This window comes from Salvelinus alpinus, chromosome 11 (assembly GCF_045679555.1).
Source record: "Salvelinus alpinus chromosome 11, SLU_Salpinus.1, whole genome shotgun sequence".
NCBI lineage: Eukaryota > Metazoa > Chordata > Actinopteri > Salmoniformes > Salmonidae > Salvelinus > Salvelinus alpinus.
In genome coordinates this window covers 50,201,737-50,218,449 of record NC_092096.1, presented here as the reverse complement: position 1 = coordinate 50,218,449, position 16,713 = coordinate 50,201,737, and the positions used below count along the sequence as shown (strand labels likewise).

The 16,713-nt window shown below is 41.8% G+C and overlaps 1 protein-coding gene and 1 non-coding gene across 2 annotated transcripts in view; one reads left to right on the top strand and one right to left on the bottom strand.

The window, feature by feature from the left end:
- Positions 1 to 16,713, bottom strand: part of zanl (zonadhesin, like) — a 79,076-nt gene that overhangs the window by 50,911 nt on the left and 11,452 nt on the right. The gene's annotated exons all lie outside the window — the stretch shown is intronic.
- Positions 1,639 to 1,720, top strand: trnas-uga (transfer RNA serine (anticodon UGA)). Its single transcript has one exon. It is a non-coding gene; the product is annotated as a tRNA-Ser (tRNA).

Genomic DNA, 16,713 nt, shown 5'->3' with positions numbered 1-16,713 from the left:
GTTTTTGACAAATAGACACAAAAGCCCACCCCTCGTTTTATCAGACGTAGCTGCTCTGTCCTGCTGATGTAGAAAAACCCAGCCAGCTCTATATTATCCGTGTCGTCGTTCAGCCACGACTCGGTGAAACATTACAGTGCTATTGCTGATTTACAGTACGGGAAGGAGGAACAATGCTGGGGGAAAAGTTATCTTAATGAGTGAGTGAAGTCTAGTAACAAATGATAACTAGTCACTTAATTGAATCTGAGTCACTTGATATGGACAGTTGACAAATCACAGTTATGCAACACTGTTAGATTGAATGGCGCAAGCCACCTGCCTCCCAGTCCCTACTACCACTCACCACAATGTCTTTTATGATTTCCTAATAGTTTTTTAAATTGTTGTTTTTATTTAACCTTTATTTAACTAGGCAAGTCAGTTAAGAACAAATTCTTATTTACAATGACGGCCTACCCCGGCCAAACCCTAACAATGCTGGGCCAATTGTGCACCGCCCTATGGGACTCCCAATCACGGCCGGTTGTGATGCAGCCTGGAATCTAACCAGAGTCCGTAGTGACACCTCTAGCACTGAGATGCAGTACCTTAGACCGCTGCACCACTCGGGAACCAAATCTAGATCAAATTAGGTTTGGTTTCATAAAGAGGGGGGCTAAAAAAAATGTGTTCGCTTTAGGCTAGCCAGCATTGTAAACATCTTGGGAAAAGGCATTCATGGCCCCCTATTGCCTACATTGTGCTCTGCTTGGGCCCTGGTCAAAAGTATCCTACCCCATGGGTCCTAGTCAAAAGTAGTGCACTAAATAGTGAATAACATCACAGCCCACACTCTGGAGAGGAGACCACAGCAAAAATGCACAAAACAACACTTATCAAATTAGATTTTAGTATTTTACCAAAGATAGGAAACCTTAATATCTGAAAAAATATTAAACTGTTTGATAATACCTTGTGTTGTGTTGTCAGGGGGTTAGTTGAAGGTTCAACCAAACAATTACATTTTCAACTTTGTGGTTCAATCACAGAATCTTCGGTTCATGTCAATCACCAGAGAACACTGATGAAAATGCATAGCTCACTAGTGCCACCTAGACAAATGCACAGATGTTGCATCTGCGTGCGTGCATCCAAATATGAAGGATGGACACAACTACAATTAGTATTTCTGTAGAGAAAGCTGAAGCTTGTTTCAAGAATGATGCACAAAGTATTGCTAATGTAGGCTATTCATCGATCAAATCAAATCAAATGTATTGGTCACGAGCACATGGTTAGCAGATGTTTTTGCTAGTGTAGCGAAATTCTTGTGCTTCTATTTCCGACAGTGCAGCAATATCTAACAAGTAATATCTAACAATTCCACAACAAATATCTGATACACACAGATCTAAGTAAAGGAATGGAATAAAAATACATATAGCCCTGGTTTTGTAGGCTATTATGTGCCATCTCACGCTGTTGATACCAATGTGTATTTATGTGCGCCGCTCTACGTCCCAAATTGTAACAATTTACTACAATCAGATACAAACAAATCACTGTAGAAAGCAGAGCCAAAGTACATTGTATCAAATTAACGACGGGTATGGAAAAACATTATTTGAACTCAGTTTCTACGAGATATGCACAGCAGCTGCGATGGCCGAGTGGTTAAGGCGTTGGACTTGAAATCCAATGGGATCTTCCCGCGCAGGTTCGAACCCTGCTCGCAGCGAATGCCGGAATCTTTTCATAAAAGCCAGTGTCATTTATTTGCTGGTTTTTATGACTGCACTTGAAGAAACTTTTAAAGTTATTACGTTTTCCAGACTGCACTTGAAGAAACTTTCAAAGTTATTTACATTTTCCAGATTGACTGACCTTCATGTATTAAAGTAATGCTGGACTGTTGTTTCTCTTTGCTTATTTGAGCTGTTCTTGCCATAATATGGACTTGGTCTTTTACCAAATAGGGCTATCTTCTGTATACCATCCCTACCTTGTTACAACACAACTGATTGGCTCAAATGCATTAAAAAGGAAAGAAATTACACAAATTAACTATTAACAAGGCACACATGTTATTTGAAATGCATTCTAGGTGACTACATCATGAAGCTGGTTGAGAGAACGCCAAGAGTGTGCAAAGCTGTTATCAAGGCAAAGGGTGGCTACTTTGAAGAATCTCAAATATAAAATATATTTAGATTAGTTGAACAGTTTTTTGGTGACTACATGATTCCATATGTGTTATTTCATAGTTTTGATGTCTTCACTATTATTCTACAATGTAGAAAATAGTACAAATAAAGAAAATCCCTTGAAAGAGTAGGTGTGTCCAAACTTCTGAATAATGTTTACATATTTTGCATTACTCATTTCATACAGTTGAAGTCGGAAGTTTACATACAGCTTAGCCAAATACATTTAAACTCAGTTTTTCACAATTCCTGACATTTAATCCTAGTAAAAATTCCCTGTTTACTATTTTTTTACTATTTCAATTGAACACAATCACAGTATGGTACTTAATTGTTTCCCAGAAATGATTTGATATTGTGATCAAAACAGCTGCAGTGGACCGAAATTACATAATTTTCTGAAGATGTTTTTTTACAGTTGTCTGCATGCCCGCCTCGAGATTTACAGAGAGGAAGAGGCGAAGCGAGAGGTTTTACTCCGCCCAACAGCTGTCCACAAAAATAAGTCCACAAAGTGAGGAATTTGTTGTATTGAGGTCAATGAGAGTGTCCAAATTGGTCAACAAAAAATGTAATTGCTAATTTACTAAGTGAGGCTTATTTGATCTAACGGAAGTGTCATAACGGTTAGGTTGTTAGGAATGGACTGATATAAGAGAATATTGGCAACTTTGAAAAATATATATTGTTGTTGCCAAATAGATAGAGGACCCATCATGGGTATAACCCAATTTAGCATGGACATTGGCATTGAGGGCTTTGACCATTTTAAAGTAGTCAACTGGGTGGGGATTCCTATGAGTTGGGAACAATCAGCCAACGAATAACATGTAGATAAGATGTATCGCCCCGTTTCATGTAATATCACTGTTGTTCCAGATGGGGGCAATGTAGTCAATGAAACTTTCAAACCTTGTAGTACTGCTGTGGTTGGATTCAACTATTATCTCTCTCTCGCTCTCTCTTTCTCACCCCGACACGCACACACATACCCTGAAATCCTTTATGAAAGCCACCAACCATGCCTCATGCCACTGTGTGGCCGTTAATCAATTATTTCCCAATAAGAAACTCTCTCTTACTTTCCCCTGGAGGTCTCTTACTAATCCAGATCAGAGACCACAAGCCTAACCCCAACTTCCCCTTGCCTAACTCTAACCACTAACACTCACTGTAGACTACTGTAGCAAGAGTCATTCAGGAATTTCCACTATGTTCATACTTATAACATTTAGCAGACACTTTAAACCAGATGATGATGATGATCATCATCATCATCTTCATACTTATCATCCTCATCATCATGAACCATCAACACCATTCCTAATCTTATTTCACCCTGAATAGAATCAGATAAATAGCAGAATGTGTTGTATGAAGCTCAGAGAAATAGGGCTAGTGTGTTTGTTGTATTTGCATCTGAGAGACCAGGTGTGTTGAATTTAGGCAATCACTGAGCTGATCAATTAGCATAGTTGGTCAGGTGTGGTGCCTAGCTGGATAAAAAATCTTGCAATGCTCTGTGTGATTTAAGGACAGACCTTGACCATTACGTTATTTACTGGTCCCATGTTCTGGGGGGAAAAAATATTATTTATGTGACACACATAAGACATCTATTATGGTGTTGTTCTGTTCCAACAGTTCTGATAACGATGACAGAATTGGTGTACTTTCTATTTTGCTGGGAAATTTATTTTTTATTTTACCACAATCTCATAAGCCTCATTATGTTGTCATATTTGTTGGTCCCACAGGCCCGTATGTTCTGGGGGGAAAAACATGATCTTAAATAACTATAACTGCAGCGAACTGTTTGTTTGTGATACACTCACATTGGTCATGTACCCAATTAATTTTGTTGTTGATGTTCTAAAGGATTTTGTAATTATGAAAGAATTGGGTTGCCTACTTTCCATATAAAATAACAGTAATACTATTCGTTTTGGGCATTCTTTAGAATAATTATATTGTGTACATACTTTTCGTCTTATGTCAGGACAAGCATCTCTAATTTGTCATGTGCATGATGCTCTTCCCATTTCCTGTGTTAGTCGTCATGTTGACCCCAGAATGCCAAAGATATCATGACACACATGTCTATGTCTATGCTTCTATGTATGTTTGTGTGTGTGTGTGTGTGTGTGTGTGTGTGTGTGTGTGTGTGTGTGTGTGTGTGTGTGTGTGTGTGTGTGTGTGTGTGTGTGTGTGTGTGTGTGTGTGTGTGTGTGTGTGTGTGTGTGTGTGTGTGTGTGTGTGTGTGTGTGTGTGTGCCAAATATAATACAATGCTATTTGGCACACCGCCCGGTTTTCTCTTGGGCTATATATAGACGATATGACTCATAAAATTAACGAATTAGACCCTGGGAACCATTATTCATCGAACGTGTAGCCATGGGTAAGGCATTAATCGTCGTGCAGACTCGTTCTACCTGAATGACCCTTGGCCGGTTTCCACTACAGCAAATTATATTTTTCATTTCATTTTCTTTTCTCTAATTTCTCCTCTCTAGTCTCTCTCTCTCTCTCTATATATATATATATATATTTCTGTTTGTCCCTTTCTCTCACTCTCTCCAGACTTCTCTCTTTTACAAAATACCTAGCCACAGATTTATACTAGTTATACGACTCTTTTATGTGTCAGCCTCCTAATACGTCCCTGTAGATGTCTTTACCATTCACTACTACAGGCTCCCCAGCTGTTCAAATGAAATCTAACTTACAAAGTGACCACCACAGCTGTACCCTATGAAGACATGATTTACTTGCTACTGTGACCTACAGTTGAAGTCGGAAGTTTACATACACTTAGGTTGGAGTCATTAAAACTTGTTTTTCAACCACTCGACAAATTTCTTCTAAGTCGGTTAGGACATCTACTTTGTGCATGACACAAGTAATTTTTCCAACAATTGTTTACAGACAGATTATTTCACTTATAATTCAATGTATCACAATTCCAGTGGGTCAGAAGTTTACATACACGAAGTTGACTGTGCCTTTAAACAGCTTGGACAATTCCAGAAAATGATTTCATGGCTTTAGAGGCTTCTGATAGGTTAATTGACATAGTTTGAGTCAATTGGATGTGTACCTGTGGATGTATTTCAAGGCCTACCTTCAAACTCAGTGCCTATTTGCTTGACATCATGGGAAAATCGAAAGAAATAAGCCAAGACCTCAGAAAAAAATTGTAGACCTCCACAAGTCTGGTTCATCTTTGGGAGAAATTTCCAAACGCCTGAAGGTAACACATTCATCTGTACAAACAATAGTACGCAAGTATAAACACCATGGGACCACGCAGCCATCATACCGCTCAGGAAGGAGACGCGTTCTGTTTCCAAGAGATGAACGTACTTTGGTGCGAAATGTGCAAATCAATCCCAGTACAACAGCAAAGGACCTTGTGAAGATGCTGGAGGAAACAGGTACAAAAGTATCTTTATCCACAGTAAAACGAGTCCTATATCGACATAACCTGAAAGGCAGCTCAGCAAGGAAGAAGCCACCGCTCCAAAACCGCCATAAAAAAGCCAGACAACAGTTTGCAACTGCACATGGGGACAAAGATCATACTTTTTGGAGAAATGTCCTCTGGTCTGATGAAACAAAAATAGAACTGTTTGGCCATAATGACCATTGTTATGTTTGGAGGGAAAAGGTGGAGGCTTGCAAGCCGGAGAACACCATCCCAACCGTGAAGCACGGGGGTGGCAGCATCATGTTGTGGGGGTGCTTTGCTGCAGGAGGGACAGGTGCGCTTCACAAAATAGATGGCATCATGAGGGAGGAAAATTAGGTGGATATATTGAAGCAACATCTCAAGACATCAGTCAGGAAGTTGAAGCTTGGTCGCAAATGGGTCTTCCAAATGGACAATGACCACAAGCGTACTTCCAAAGTTGCGGCAAAATGGCTTAAGGACAACAAAGTCAAAGTATTGGAGTGGCCATCACAAAGCCCTGACCTCAATCCCATAGAAAGTTTGTGGGTAGAACTGAAAAAGCGTGTGCGAGCAAGGAGGCCTACAAACCTGACTCAGTTACACCAGCTCTGTCAGAAGGAATGGGTCAAAATTCACCCAACTTATTGTGGGAAGCTTGTGGAAGGCTACCCGAAACATTTGACCCAAGTTAAACTATTTAAAGGCAATGCTACCAAATACTAATTGAGTGTATATAAACGTCTTACCCACTGAGAATGTGATGAAAGAAATACAAGCTGAAATAAATCATTCTATCTATTATTATTCTGACATTTCACATTCTTAAAATAAAGTGGTGATCCTAACTGACCTAAGACAGGGAATTTTTACAACGATTAATTGTTAGGAATTGTTAAAACCTGTGTTTAAATGTATTTTGCTAAGGTGTATGTAAACTTCCGACTTCAACTGTATCTTAGACATTTATCTTGCATTTACTAGAAATGCTGCCTGAAAAATAAATATGATTATGCTTAATTGGACAAATATTTCGGGAATCTCAGATTGTTCTGGCAACTCTCAACTCTTCCTCCCAAATAACTTCATTGGGAGGAAGAATGTTTAGCATGCTTTTTACATTTGTTGAAAAAAATTGTTGCGAAAATCTTGATGAAATTTGCAATTTTAGGCCCTTTTTAGACCTATACATACCTCCTGTAACACCCTATAATTGTACATGTACATGATACAGACAACATGTTAGTGTCATTATACTCCTTATACTGTAGTGATCTCTCAAATATAGAGTATGTCTAGATTCTGAAATACAAAATGTTCATGTTCATTTATTCAACATAAAAAATATAAATATATAAATACAACCCTTTTTGATTTAGCTTATTTTTTGACATTTTTATTTGTAACAATATAATCTTCAAACACGTCAAATGTCCAGAATGGGCTCTATGGTACATCAATAACAAATCACAGCCCTCCTTTAGGATTGCACATTCAGCAAGTCACCAGCAGAGGAAGTTCCCTTTGAATCCATTTTCCCATTCACTGTGTTGGTGGTGCTCTAAAAATGTATCACACATCCGAATTAGCAGGGAGCCCACTCTGTAAATGTGATGTGCTTGTAGAGTATATTGTTCAAAACAATGTCTTACAATGAACCAAATCCTAAAGGGTAGTTGAGATATGAATATTTTGAATGTTGAATACATTTATGTCAACATTTTTATTTCAGAATCAAGACATTCCGTATTTTAGAGCACAGGGAGTGTAATGACACCAAAATGTTGTCTGTGTCATACACGGTTCACCGGTATAAAAAAAAGGTAAAATGTCCACTTTCATCCTGATTTTCAAAAATGTTTTTGTGATACAAATGTAAAAAGCATTTCAAATATCCTGAAGTTTCTATGTGAGAATGGCCAGAACAATCTGAGATACCAAAAATATTTCTGCTCCCGCTGGTGTGGAATTGCCCTTTACAAGTCCCATCTTACAGTAAGTCTGACATGTATGTCTCTCTCTCTCTCTCTCTCTCTCTCTCTCACACACACTCTCTCTCACTCCCTCTCTCTCTCTCTTTCTCACACTCGCTCTCGCTCTCTCTCACACACACTCTCTCTCGCTCTCTCTCTCTCTCTATCTCTCTCTCTCACTCTCTCTCGCTCTCTCTCACTCTCTCTCTCCCCTCATATCTCTCTCTTTGACAAAATACCATATTCAGAAGATTTAAGGTTTTAAACTATATTGCATTTCCCGGAAATGTTGGCTTGAAATGCTGCATCCATTTTCTCAGTGTGAACACTCTCACACTCCACTTGTTCTCATATGCAACAATGACAGACCATTAACAACAAGAGAGACTATTCACGCGTTCATGGGTTGCGTCCCAACTGGCACCCTATTCACTACATATTGCACTACTTTTATTCAAGACATATTGCACCATTGCCATTTGGGACACAGACATCTCGGTCTGTTGTGTTAATATCCATTAAGATAAAATGACAAGCAGGATTTCACTTTGTGACCCCAATCATACCTAGCTTTGGGAGGGAGCAAAATCAACATGTGTGAGTGTGTGAGAGAGAGAGACTTCGGACCAAAAAAAACAATCATATTACTTTATTACACACACACACACACTAACAGGATTTAGAAAAGCCTACAACTTACACTCTAATCAAGACTGTTACATTATCCCAGCTCCGTGTAGCAAAACAGATTTACCATGTCCACTTTCTTAACTCACAAAAGAATGTCATACTGTCCAACCCGATATGAAATTATGCATTTTATCAGAAAGGGGCTCTGACAATCCATTTACAAGCTTTACAAAGACAGAGGGGGGGGGGGGGGCTGAGGTAGATGGAGAGAGATGGGGAGAGAGAGAATAAAGAGTGGGAGAGAGGGAGAGGGTGAGAGGGGGGGATAGTGAGAGAAATAGAAAGAGAGTGAGAAAATCACCAAATAATTGCACCTCGTGTGAGTCATTGCAGGCGTTTTAAATAGCTCTTTCCATTTAAGTCTTGACGCAACCATATGAATGGGCAGTATGTCGCACACACACACACACACACACACACACACACACACACACACACACACACACACACACACACACACACACACACACACACACACACACACACACACACACACACACACACACACACACACACACACACATTCATGCTACACACCCATCACAACTGCTGCACCCAGACTTTTATTATGATTTCACAATACTGCACAATTTAAACCCTTGCCCTCCAATCCCCCAAACACAAACACACACACAAACACACACACACACACAAACAGGATTTAGAAAAGCCTACAATTTACACCCTTATCAAGACTGTTGCACTTTCCCAGCTCCATATTGAGAGGATATCAATCCTTATCAATCCCAATCAATCCCAGTCTGCTGTTCCCACATGCTTCAAGAGGGCCACCATTGTTCCTGTTCCCAAGAAAGCTAAGGTAACTGAGCTAAACGACTACCGCCCCGTAGCACTCACTTCCGTCATCATGAAGTGCTTTGAGAGACTAGTCAAGGACCATATCACCTCCACCCTACCTGACACCCTAGACCCACTCCAATTTGCTTACCGACCCAATAGGTCCACAGACGACGCAATCGCAACCACACTGCACACTGCCCTAACCCATCTGGACAAGAGGAATACCTATGTGAGAATGCTGTTCATCGACTACAGCTCAGCATTTAACACCATAGTACCCTCCAAACTCGTCATCAAGCTCGAGACCCTGGGTCTCGACCCCGCCCTGTGCAACTGGGTCCTGGACTTCCTGACGGGCCGCCCCCAGGTGGTGAGGGTAGGTAACAACATCTCCACCCCGCTGATCCTCAACACCGGGGCCCCACAAGGGTGCGTTCTGAGCCCTCTCCTGTACTCCCTGTTCACCCACGACTGCGTGGCCATGCACGCCTCCAACTCAATCATCAAGTTTGCGAACGACACTACAGTGGTAGGCTTGATTACCAACAACGACGAGACGGCCTACAGGGAGGAGGTGAGGGCCCTCGGAGTGTGGTGTCAGGAAAATAACCCCACACTCAACGTCAACAAAACAAAGGAGATGATTGTGGACTTCAGGAAACAGCAGAGGGAGCACCCCCCTATCCACATCGACGGGACAGTAGTGGAGAAGGTGGAAAGTTTTAAGTTCCTCGGTGTACACATCACGGACAAACTGAATTGGTCCACCCACACAGACAGCGTTGTGAAGAAGGCGCAGCAGCGCCTCTTCAACCTCAGGAGGCTGAAGAAATTCGGCTTGTCACCAAAAGCACTCACAAACTTCTACAGATGCACAATCGAGAGCATCCTGTCGGGCTGTATCACCGCCTGGTACGGCAACTGCTCCGCCCACAACCGTAAGGCTCTCCAGAGGGTAGTGAGGTCTGCACAACGCATCACCGGGGGCAAACTACCTGCCCTCCAGGACACCTACACCACCCGATGTCACAGGAAGGCCATAAAGATCATCAAGGACAACAACCACCCAAGCCACTGCCTGTTCACCCCGCTATCATCCAGAAGGCGAGGTCAGTACAGGTGCATCAAAGCAGGGACCGAGAGACTGAAAAACAGCTTCTATCTCAAGGCCATCAGACTGTTAAACAGCCACCACTAACATTTAGTGGCCGCTGCCAACATACTGACTCAACTCCAGCCACTTTAATAATGGGAATTGATGGAAATTATGTAAAAATGTAACACTAGCCACTTTAAACAATGCCACTTAATATAATGTTTACATACCCTACATTACTCATCTCATATGTATATGTATATACTGTACTCTATATCATCTACTGCATCTTGCCATCTTTATGTAATACATGTATCACTAGCCACTTTAAACTATGCCACTTTATGTTTACATACCCTACATTACTCATCTCATATGTATATACTGCATCTTGCCTATGCCGTTCTGTAGCATCACTCATTCATATATCTTTATGTACATATTCTTTATCCCTTTACACTTGTGTGTATAAGGTAGTAGTTGTGGAATTGTTAGGTTAGATTACTTGTTGGTTATTACTGCATTGTCGGAACTAGAAGCACAAACATTTCACTACACTCGCATTAACATCTGCTAACCATGTGTATGTGACAAATAACATTTGATTTGATTTGATTTGGATAGAGAGCCACAGAGTCTGAGAGCCTCCAGTGAGAAAGAGAAAGTGTGTGAGCGAAAGAGAGATCAACAGTGAGGTCTCCAGTGAGAGTTTGAGTCAGGCTGAAGGACTCTGTGGCTAAAGGTCTCACAGGGATACTAAGTGACTCCCTGTCCCTGTTCTGACACACCCCAACCCACACCGCTCTGAATCATGGACCCACACACACACACACACACACACACACACACACACACACACACACACACACACACACACACACACACACACACACACACACACACACACACACACACACACACACACACACACACACACACACACACACACATACACTGAATCATGGGCCCCAGTTAACGTCATCCTCGGGGAGCACCCAAAGGAGAGAGGGGAGAGATGGGAAAAAACGATGCAGCACTCTAGTGTGAATGAGCAATTGAGGTCTCCTCTCTTCTAAAACCACAGCCTCTGGGCAATTCCATGCCAGTGTAGGCCGAAAATATTTTTCGTATCTCAGATTGCTCTGGCAATTCTGACATAAAAACTTAATTTGTATCACAAACCATTTTTGAGAAAATCATGACGAATGTGGCAGTTTTAGGCCCTTTTTAGCCCTATACATGCCTCCTGTAAGACCTTATGATCTGTGAACCTATATGATACAGACAACATCTTGGTGTCATTATACTCCTTATAGTGCTCTCTAAAATATGATGTATGTCCCGATTCTGAAATACAATTTCACATTCATTTATTCGAAATTTAACATATTAATATATGTTTTAAAAAATGTACCCTTTTTGATTTTGTTCATTTTAAAACATTGTTTGGAACAATATACTCTACAAGTATGTCACATTTCCAGAGTGGGCTCTCTGGTAATTTGTAAAATATTATACATTTAAGGAGAACCACCAACAGAGTGAATGGGAAAATGGATTCAAAGGGAAGTCCTTCTGCTGGTGATTTGCTGAATGTGCAATCCTAAAGGAGTGCTGTGATTGGTTAATGACCTATAACATCAATTTCTATGTATAAAATTGGTAATATCATTAAAAGTACCAGAGAGCCCACTCTGGAAATTTTACATGTTTGAAGAACATCTTGTTACAAATATGCAATATAAAAATAAGCAAAATCAAAAAGGTTCCTTTTGAGATTATATTTATATTATTAATGTTGAATAAATTAATGTGAAGATTTTGTATTTCAGAATCTAGACATACTCCATATTTGTGAGAACAAAGGAGTATAATGACACCAAGATGTTGTCTGTATCTGTAACGATTTTCCTCTTCTTCAGACGAGGAGTATGAAGGATCGGACCAATACGCAGCGTGGTAAGTGTCCATGATATAAACTGAACACGACAAAATACAAAAATAACAAAGTGAATGATAGCGAAAACCGAAACAGTCCTGAAATGTGAAACAAACACTAACACAGGAAACAACCATCCACAAACAAAAGTGGGAAAACAGGCTACCTAAATATGGCTCCCAATCAGAGACAACGATAGACAGCTGCCTCTGATTTGGAACCACACCAGGCCAAACACACAGAAACAGAAAACCTAGACCTACAACATAGAATACCCAGACATAGAATACCCACCCACATCACACCCTGACCAAACTAAAAATAGAAACATACAAAGCAATCTACGGTCAGGGCGTGACAGTATCATGTACGGTTCACAGATCAGATCAGATCAGTCTCATAGGAGGCATGTATAGGTCTAAAAAGGGCCTAAAATGGCCACTTTCATGATTTTCAAAAGAAAAATTGTGATACCAATGTAAAAAGCATGTCAAACCCTTCATTCCAATGAAGTTACTATGTGAGAATTGCCAGAACCATCTGAGATACCACAAATATTTCCTGGCTACGCTGGCGTGGAGTCACCAATGTCTGTATCACCACACGCTTTTTCTGACTGGTCTAATAGAAAAAGTATGCTCTGTCACATCAGTTTATTGCAGTGGGTCTGGTGGGTTAGCGTGCTATAGTCATGACACAATTACCCGCTTGCAATGTGGATAGACTGTAAAAGAAGACGTATGGTATTGTCTGAAGCTGGCGCATTTCTTCTTGTTAGTTTCTGTCATGTGCTTCCTGAAACTGTTATGGAATATGAGTTTTGGGATCAAGTTGTAGCAGCAAGTAAAACAAGTGCTATGGAAAGGTCTTAATACAAGAAGGAATAACATATTTTCTTGTTAGTCCATGTACTTCACTGTAATTGAATGAAAGCTTTTTGCAGCAGCACGTAAAACAAGTGAGAGGAAACATTTCAACAGGTCGACCGTTTGCTTAGAGGCGCGAGAAATGAGTCACCGGGATGTATGATGGTGTTTTTAGGAATGGGTTGCCTATGGGTTGGAAAGGGGGTTAGGGTTTATCAGTCAGGGCTGATAGATAGATAGATAGATAGGTAGATATAGGCAGGCAAAGAGACAGACCAACGTTTAAGAGGACAATTGCTTTCACAGCCCATATTACTGGCAGGTAGCCTTCCAGTCTCAAATATGATGTTTAATTTGGCTGCTTGCCGTTGGATGCTTTGGTTAAGTCAAAGGATAATGGAATGCTGGGAGGGGTCATTGGTTGGATGATGTTTGTGTTTTTGTCTGCCAGTGTTCAGAAAAGTCTTTGTATTGGTCAGGGAAGACTGTTGTTTTCCTACAGACATAAAGTGACCTAAACTGGGATATGCGTAACACGCATCTAACCTAGATGCCCTCAATCTCTCACAAATTATCAAGGAACCTACCAAGTACAACCCCAAATACGTAAACATGGGCACCCTCATAGATATCATCCGGACCAACTTGCCCTCTAAATACACCTCTGCTGTTTTCAACCAGGATCTCAGCGATCACTGCCTCATTGCCTGCGTCTGTTATAGGTTCGCGGTCAAACGACCACCCCTCATCACTGTCAAACGCTCCCTAAAGCACTTCTGCGAGCAGGCCTTTCTAATTGACCTGGACCGGGTATCCTGGAAGGATATTGACCTCATCCCGTCAGTAGAGGATGCCTGGTTGTTCTTCAAAAGTGCCTTCCTCACCATCTTAAATAAGCACGCCCCTTTCAAAAAATTCAGAACTAAGAACAGATATAGCCCTTAGTTCACTCCAGACTTGACTGCCCTTGACCAGCACAAAAACATCCTGTGGCACACTGCACTAGCTTCGAATAGTCCCCGCGATATGCAGCTTTTCAGGGAAGTCAGGAACCAATATACACAGTCAGTTAGGAAAGCAAAGACTAGCTTTTTCAAACAGAAATTTGCATCCTGCAGCACTAATTCCAAAACGTTTTGGGACACTGTAAAGTCCATGGTGAACAAGAGCACCTCCTCTCAGCTGCCCACTGCACTGAGGCTAGGAAACACTGTCACCACCGATAAATCCACGATAATCGAGAATTTCATGAAGCATTTCTCTACGGCTGGCCACGCTTTCCACCTGGCTACCCAAACCCCGCAGCAACTGGACCTAGCCCCCCCCCCCCCTCGCTTCTCCTTCACCCAAATCCAGACAGCTGATGTCCTGAAAGAGCTACAGAATCTGGATCCCTACAAATCAGCTGGGCTTGACAATCTGGACCGTCTCTTCCTAAAATTATCCGCCGCCATTGTCACAACCCCTATTACTAGTCGCGGTCATCCCCCTCTTCAAAGGGGGAGACACTCTAGACCCAAACTGTTACAGACCTATATCCATCTTGCACGGCCTTTCAAAAGTCTTCGAAAGCCAAGTGAACAAACAGATCACCGACCATCTCGAATCCCACCGTACCTTCTCCGCTATGCAATCCAGTTTCCGAGCTGGTCACAGGTGTACCTCAGCCCCGCTCAAGGTCCTAAACTATATCACAACCACCATCGATAAAAAACAGTACTGTGCATCTTCATCGACCTGGCCACGACTTTCGACTCTGTCAATCACAGTATTCTCAACAGCCTTGGTTTCTCTAATGACTGCCTCGCCTGGTTCACTAACTACTTCTCAGATAGAGTTCAGTGTGTCAAATTGGAGGGCCTTTTGCCCGGACCTCTTGCAGTCTCTATGGGGGTGCCACAGGGTTCAATTCTCGGGCCGACTCTTTTCTCTGTATATATCAATCATGTCGCTCTTGCTGCGGGTGATTCTTTGATCCAACTCTACGCAGACAACACCATTCTGTGTACATCTGGCCCTTCTTTGGACACTGTGTTAACAAACCTCCAAACAAGCTTCGATGCCATACAACACTCCTTCCGTGGCCTCCAACTGCTCTTAAACGCTAGTAAAACTAAATGCATGCTGTCACGACTTCTGCCGAAGTCGGCTCCTCTCCTTGTTCGGGCGGCGTTCGGCGGTCGATGTCACCGGCTTTCTAGCCATCGCCGCTCCATTTTTCATTGTTCCATTTGTTTTGTCTTGTTCCCTGCACACCTGGTTTTCATTCCCTAATCACACTGCATGTATTTATTCCTCTGTTCCCCTCCATGTCTTTGTGTGAAATTGTTTGTTGTTATGTTGTTATTGTGACGCGCCAGGCTATGTTTCCATGTTCCGTGTTTGTGCACGTTGTATGTTTATTTGGTACATTAGCTTTGGTGAGTGTTTTTTCGCGGTTTGCACTTTTGCCTTTTTGCTGGAGGTTTTGACGCAGTTTGCGTCCGTCTGTTTGTTCACTCCAGCCTGAATAAAGTGTGCGCCTGTTCACAACTCTCTGCTCTCCTGCACCTGACTTCGCCACCAGTACACACACCCATGACACATGCTCTTCAATCGATTGCTTCCCGCACCCGCCCGCCTAGCATCACTACTCTGGACGGTTCTGACTTAGAACATGTGGACAACTATAAATACCTAGATGTCTGGCTAGACCGTAAACTCTCCTTCCAGACTTCTATTAGGCATCTCCAATCCAAAATTAAATCTAGAATTGGCTTCCTATTTCGCAACAAAGCCTCCTTCACTCATGCTGCTAAACATACCCTCGTAAAACTGACTATCCTGCCGATCCTTGACTTCGGCGAGGTCATTTACAAAATAGCTTCCAACACTCTACTCAGCAAATTGGATGCAGTCTATCACAGTGCCATCCGTTTTGTCACCAAAGCCCCATATACTACCCACAATTGCAACCTGTATGCTCTTGTTGGCTGGTCCTCGCTACATATTCGCCACCAAACCCACTGGCTCCAGGTCATCTATAAGTCTTTGCTAGATAAAGCTCTGACTTATCTCAGCTCACTGGTCACCATAGCAACACCCACCCGTAACACGCGCTCCTGCAGGTATATCTCGCTAGTCACCCCCAAAGCCAATTCCTCCTTTGGCTGCCTTTCCTTCCATTTCTCTGCTGCCAATGACTGGAACGAATTGCAAAAATCACTGAAGTTGGAGACTTATATCTCCCTCACTAACTTCAAGCATCGTCTGTCAAAGCAGCTTACCGATCGCTGCAGCTGTACACAGCCCATCTGTAAATAGCCCATCCAACCTACTACCTACCTCATCCCCATATTTGTTTCGGTTTGTCTGCTCTTTTGCACACCAGTATTTCTACTTGCACATCCTCATCTGCACATCTATCACTCCAGTGTTAATTGCTAAATTGTAATTACTTCGGCACTGTGTTCTATTTATTGCCTTACCTCCTTACTTAATTTGCACACACTGTATACAGATTTTTCTATTGTGTTATTGACTGTACGTTTGTTTATCCCATGTGTAACTCTGTGTTGTTGTTTTTGTCGCACTGCTTTGCTTTATCTTGGCCAGGTCCCAGTTGTAAATGAGAACTTGTTCTCAACTGGCCTACCTGGTTAAATAAAAAAATCTATACAGACATGAGATTCGCCAAACCTGTCACACCCTGATCTGTTTCACCTGTCTTGTG